Source organism: Salvelinus alpinus, chromosome 12 (assembly GCF_045679555.1).
Source record: "Salvelinus alpinus chromosome 12, SLU_Salpinus.1, whole genome shotgun sequence".
NCBI lineage: Eukaryota > Metazoa > Chordata > Actinopteri > Salmoniformes > Salmonidae > Salvelinus > Salvelinus alpinus.
The window spans coordinates 36,671,544-36,678,332 of record NC_092097.1 but is presented as its reverse complement, the minus strand read 5'-3'; the positions used below and the strand labels follow the sequence as shown (position 1 = coordinate 36,678,332).

At 48.5% G+C, this 6,789-nt stretch overlaps 1 protein-coding gene across 6 annotated transcripts in view; it reads left to right on the top strand.

Moving 5' to 3' along the window:
• Positions 1–6,789, top strand: part of LOC139536023 (uncharacterized) — a 32,704-nt gene continuing 25,915 nt past the window's right edge. For all 6 annotated transcript variants that reach the window (XM_071336121.1, XM_071336117.1, XM_071336119.1 and 3 more), the window contains exon 1: positions 1–170. The gene's annotated coding sequence lies outside the window, so the exon portion shown is untranslated. The remainder of the gene's footprint in view (positions 171–6,789) is intronic.

Below are 6,789 nucleotides of genomic sequence, written 5' to 3'. Positions count from 1 at the left end.
CACACAGGAAGTCTTTGGTCACGGTTGCAGAAATAGGAAAATGTTTTAGAAGAATGAAACATGACATGCTATAATTCTAGCCAGCACTTGACATCATACAGTGTATTGGGAGGAGGTAAACGGTTTCCTGAACATTTTATATGAAAGTTTGTCACAAGTGGACTCTGGAGGTGAGTACATACATTTTGTATTATGGTTAGAGCAAGGCATATGTCAAGGGTTTGTGTATTGCATTGGAATCTGCACAATATTAGATATTACAGTAATGAAATGGTTTCTTCTTTAAATATATTTTTATTGGGGTTTTATAAATATATCTACACATGCATATTTACTACAAGACTGATGCATTACAATTCCTAATACATATAATTTGTAATGACATGGTTTCAGCAACAAACTAGCACATACTTTTATTGGTTAAATTTAAAAAAATCACCTTTAAAAAGCGAGATTTGATTGAGAATTGGGGGAGGTACCGAGTAACTTCAGAAATTAGTTTCTTGAACATTTAAAAAAATACATTCTGATAAGTGTCATGTTCTGTGTGATACTCTGTGGGTTTTCATATGGAAACAGGAAATGAATCAGACAGAGGTGTTTAAAATGGTGTTGTTGCAAACCTTTGTTTGCATCACTTACATTGATAACTCCTCTGACTTAATTGGTGCATTTAATGTAAATGTTGTATATTCTCCATAGCTTTTGTGGACATCATGTAATCCAGGTATCCTCATGAAATGGCACAAGTGGGGAGGCTTTCCTCCCTTACAAAAATGTACCATGGTAGTACAATGGGGAAAAAATACCATTGTTTTGTACTAGCAGCATTGTAGTGAAACATGAAAGCATGGTAGTTGTTTACAATGTATTATGGTGGTCTGTGCCCCACTTTTTTTCAGGTAAAGTGACCAAAAATCTCATTTATGGACAACATTGACTACTAGCTCTGCAATTGCAAAGCGTAGGCCTAATACCTTCTTAAACCTCTTTAGCTCATAGTGAAAAACCACAACATACATGGGAGCTGGATAGGGTAAGGTGAGAAGAATGAAGGAAATCTGAAACCTTGAAGTGCAGTTCCATAGTAAGGTCAACCTGAAAAAACTACTTTCATATTTACCTTGAAAGTGTGTATTTTGAGGTAAAGACTACATTTGGCCTTTATATTTGACAAGTGGAATGTTATTGTTACTACAAAGTAGTATACAAAGTCTCAAAATAGGTATTTTTAGTCATCCAGATTTCATAGCTTTTGGCTACGGCTCACAGAACTTTTGGTACTCACATCTGTCCCCCTGTGTTTCTGACCAAGTCGGAAGGTTAATGAAACAATATCATTTTTGTACATTGAGTGCTAGTATAGAATTCTACAATCTAGAGAAGATAGAATCTGATTTGGACAGGCAGTGTCACATCCGTAGCGTTTTTGAGGAAAGATTGTTATTGTGGACCCATTTCGAGTATGATTGTATGCAAACTTTCTGTGCAAAGCTAACTTTCATCAAGGGCTTAGGTGGTGTATAATTGGTTTCCTTTCTCTCTTTGTCAGTACTCATTCTAAGCGTATCGGATGTGACCGTTACGGACACTTCATAACATGATCAATGACTCACTAGTTAGCATCACTGCATAACGCGATCATGATAAAATGTTCATGACCTTATTAATGCTTCCGAAGTGTGTTTATGTTAGCAAACAAGCTAGCGGGCAATCTTTATCTGTGTGTGTGATCTATTTCGGGTGTCCTCATGTTCTCATATGAACTGCAATCATACATTGTTCTGCTAACTGGAGTATTGCATGTGATCACATGACATAATAAAGGTCTTAAATTCAAATTGTCCAGTCCCTGTGTCCTTTTGTGGACAACAGGAGGAGGAGGTACCATTTCATTGAGCCTGTGCTGGCAGATTAAAGGGTGTGAGATTAATACAAAGCAAGAGTTTATAAAAAATGTACTTTGAATTTAGTTTTTGTATGTTTATTCTGTTACTCAGTAGGTGATTGAAAATAACGTTTAATATTTTGAATAAAACATCAGTCTAGAATGAAATTACTAAAACATTGTACATTTGAAATGTAGTGCAGTGTCATAATTTGCTGTCTGTCTTTTGGGACCCTGTCACATCCATAACGCAAAATGTCACATCCATAACAACATTTTCCTTTGGTGTAATTATGAAAGTGCAAATATTTCTGTAATTGTTGAGGTATGCAGCGCTCTAATTTGCAATGAAAATAGAGTTTTTCAAATAAAGAATTGCAAATGCATTTTTTTTGCACATTTGTGCACTTATGGTTGGTTAAGACGGGACCCACGAGTTAACTTTGATAGCCTATGCAATAACCATTCAAGATACTGGTGATTTCTTGGTTCTTTGAGGTACACTACATTTTCAAATGAAAACAAAAGTATTATGATGATGTTTGGTGAAGAAATCTCGAATATATAAATACTTATTTTGCACAGCGTCACAACCATAACGGTACATTTTCCTCTCTAGAGTACATATGTCAATTTTTATATTTTCATTGTTTTTGTATGACAATTTTTATATTTTCATCGTTGTTTTTGTGTACCTATGCCTTACTTTCAAAGTGGCTATTAATATTTGTAAGTTCCTTTGTTGTTCCTTTACGTCACAGTGGTATTAGTTTTGTAATTGTGTCTACATTTCCCCTGGCCTATAGGGATTTACAAATATACACATTAACATTTAAATGTATGCCTGATAAGTCAATTCTGTTTTGTGTCCTAATGTCAAATCCATAACGCTGGAACTGCCCTGAAGATTTAAAATAGTTTTATGTGGTGCTTCTCTCTTTTTTAGTTTTCAGTTGGCTCTCTCATTCAACTAATTTGGCTACTCTTATACAATTCTAAATAGACGAAATACTAAAAAAAACGATTTGTAAAAAGGTATGAATTACCATAATATCTCAAAGATACATTTTCATCATGTAATTCTCAACATATTGTAATGACCTGACTAGATCATAAATGAACAATTGTCCAGACAGAGGCTTGAGTTTGCGAATTGACGGTTTATTAAACCAACTTTACACAGGCTACTGTTTGGGCCGTAGCACACGCCAAATAAATGACAGATAACCCACAAGCCAATCGTGACCTTCTCTTGTGAAGCCCAGACGTAAGAGAGAGAACAAAGGCGAAACCTGGTCTTAACTTCCAATGCTCCATCCCCCTGCCCAACCCCCCTCCACGCCACTCCGCCAACCGCCAGGATGCCCGGCATCAGAACATTCCAGGCATTCCCGTGATTGGCAGATAGCAGGTTGATTGACATGTCGGACCCCGCGAACACTGGGTACTGGTCAGTACAACACAACCACCTACTAGCCTAACACATAACACACAGCTGTCTGTGCGGGTCGCTACACAGCCCCACCACCACAAAGTCCCTCGTCCCCGAGGGAACAAACAAAGTCTCTGAAGCGACCCGGAGGTCTCCTTTGCCTGCATGGCCGTGATGGTCGCAGAGTGCCCCTCTGGGAACCAGGGGATGAAGGCAGGGATATGGGGGACAAGGAAGCAGGAACGGGTAATACAGTCCGTGGCTCTGGGGAACCACGCGGTGACACAGGGGGGGAGACAGGGGGAGTGGGCTGTCTGGAGCCTTGTCTGCGGCACCTGGGGGTGGGTGCCTGGAGAATGTCATTGCCAGAGAGGGGAATTGTGGGGGTTCCTGGGGTTTGGGGAGAAGAGGCCCCTCTGTATGGGGCTAACCTGTCCCGGTGCAGTGCCACCTTCCTCCCCCTGGGAGGAAGCTGCACCCGGTAAACAACCTCCCCTACCCTCTCCAGGACACTGCAGGGTCCCACCCAGTGACTGTCCAACTTGGGGCATCTGCCTTTTTTCCTGTAGACCCAGACCAGCTCCCCAGCCACAAAGTGCCTTCCCCGGGTGTGCACGTCATAGTTCCTCTTCTGCCTCACCAGCTGCTCTCTGGCGAAGGTGTGGGCTGTCTCCAGGCGGTCCTGGAGTCTCCGGGCATACTCCGGCCCCGGGGGAACATGAGGGCTATCCAGGGGCCGACCAAACGCCATCTCCGCAGGGGTGCAGATCTCTCTCCCCAGCATGAGGAGGGCAGGCGTGCAGGAGGTGGAGTCTTGGACAGCGGAGCGGCATGCCATGAGGACCATAGGCAGGTGCTTGTCCCAGTCACGCTGGTGTTTGGAAGAGACGATGGCCAGCTGCTGTCCAAGCGTTTTGTTGAAGCGCTCCACAAGGCCATCACTTTGAGGATGGAGAGGAGTAGTGCGGGTCTTGTGCATACCCAGCCTCTCACACATGGTGGCGAACACACGGGACTCAAAGTTTCTGCCCTGGTCGCTGTGGATGGACTCTGCAGCTCCAAACCTGCTGAACGTCCCCGCTGTCAGGGCGTCGACGATGGTCTCTGCCTCCTGGTCAGGCAGAGCATAGGCCTCGGGCCATTTTGTGAAATAGTCCATGGCCGTGAGCACCCAGCGGTTTCCACTGTCTGTGGTGGGGAACGGCCCAACTACATCCACTCCCACCCTCTCCATGGGAGCCCCCACTGGGAACTGTTGGAGCTGAGCATGAGAGCGGCCTGGGGGGCCCTTTCTCGCTGTGCAGTTGTCACAGCGGCGACAAAAGTCCTCCACATCCCTCTTGTGCTGCCCCCAGTAGAAGCCCTGACGGAGACGGCGCAGTGTTTTTGTGACCCCAAAGTGTCCAGTCCCCACCCCCCCATGAGTACTCTGGAGCACAGCCTCCCGCAATGCTTTTGGGACCACCACCTGCCACCTCTCCTCTCCCGTAGCTGACTCCTTCCATGCCCACTGTAGCACGCCATCAACCAGCCGCAGTCTCTCAAACTTTGACCACAACCCTTTGGTCGCGAGTGAGAGCGCTGTCACCTCTTCCCATGGTGGCCTCACCTGCGCCTCTACCCACTGTAGCACTGGCTGTAGGTCTGTGTCCCGTCCCTGCTGCTGCCGCCATTCAGCCACGTCGACAGTCTGCAGCTCACAGCAGACAGGCCCGCTCGCCCGACACACTGTGGCACAGACCCCCTCTGCACACAACTCTCTCTCCGTTCACAGTGGCGGCAGCCGTCTGCAGTACAGGGCCGACGGGACATGGCGTCGGCGTTGGAGTGGCGTGCCCCTGCCCTGTGCACCACCGTGAAGTCATATGGCTGAAGCTCCTCCAACCAGCGTGCCACCTGCCCCTCTGGCTCTCTGAAAGACATGAGCCACTGGAGAGCAGAGTGGTCAGTCCTTACAGTAAAGGGCAGACCACCCAGGTAGTACTTGAAGTGTTTGACGGAAGCCACAACAGCCAAGAGCTCCCGCCGGGTGACACAGTAGCGGCGCTCATGTTTGTCAAATGTTTTGCTGAAGTACGCCACCACTCTCTCCCCCTCTGGCCCCACCTGGGCCAGCACCCCACCCATGCCCACATTGCTCGCGTCTGTGTCCAGGATAAAGGGCAAGGTGAGGTCAGGGGGGGCGAGCACGGGGGCCTCGATCAGTGCACGTTTGAGGGTGTTGAACGCCTCTTCACACTCCACTGTCCAAGTGAAAGCCTTGTCCTTCGGCAGCAGGCGGTTCAGTGGAGCAGCAACGCTTGAGAAGCCCCGTACAAACCTCCTGTAGTACGAGGCCAGGCCCAGGAAGCTCTTCAGCTGACGCTGGTCGGTGGGGGTGGGCCAGTCTCTGACAGCCCCTACCTTGTCCTCCATGGTGCTGATCCCCTCCTTCCCCACTCGGTGGCCCAAGAAGGACACCTCTCTCCTCATGAAGTGGCACTTCTCGGGGTGGAGCTTCAGACCTGCGGCAGCCACCCTCTCCAGCACACGCCGTAGCGCCCCCAGGGCTGACTGGAAGGAGCTGCCATGGGCCAGGATGTCATCGAGGTATACCAGACACTGCTGTCTGGGGATGCCATCCAGCACCCTGTCCATCAAACACTCAAAAGTAGCTGGAGCGTTGCACAGGCCAAAGCACAGGACCTTGAACTGCCAGTGTCCTCTGTTAGTGGAGAACGCAGTTTTGGCTCTGGCCTCTGGGGAGAGGGGCACCTGCCAGTAGCCACTGCGGAGGTCTAGTGAGGAGAACCAGGAGGACCCCCTAACCAGGTCCAGCGACTCATCGATACGTGGTATGGGGTATGAGTCCTTCCTGGTTACCTCATTCAGCCGCCTGTAGTCCGCACAGAACCTCAGCTTGCCCCCCTTCTTCGGAACCATGACGACTGGCGCCGCCCAGGGGCTGTCTGAGGGCTCAATGAAGTCTGCCCGCTGCATCTCCAACACAGCCTTGTCTGCCGCCTCCTGGCGTGCCAGCAGGATACGGCGGGGACGCATCTTGATGGGTCGAGCATCACCTGTGTCGATCTCATGCTGCACCAAATGAGTCTGACCCACCTCTTCCTCACTCAGCGCAAAGCTGTCTCTGAATTCAAACAGCAACTGCCACAACCGTTCCTGCTGCTCGGGGTCAAGACCAACACAGTTCCTCCCCCATATCTCCCTCACTGCAGACAGTGTCCTCTCCTCTCCCATCTGGGGTAGCTGGGCGCGGCCCGGGGCTCACAGAGGGCTGTGTCATGGAGGTAGCTGGGGGAATGTAACACACCGCCGTAGGTGACAGGGTGGCTGGGGAAAAGTCACACACAGCTGTGGGGGAGGGGGGGCAGCCATGAGTCTCTGCTGCTTTAACTGTTGGAGTAAAGGGTTTGTTGGGTTGAGTGAATGTGACATTAGGGGGGGGCCATGGTGACTTCCGGCCCTCCTT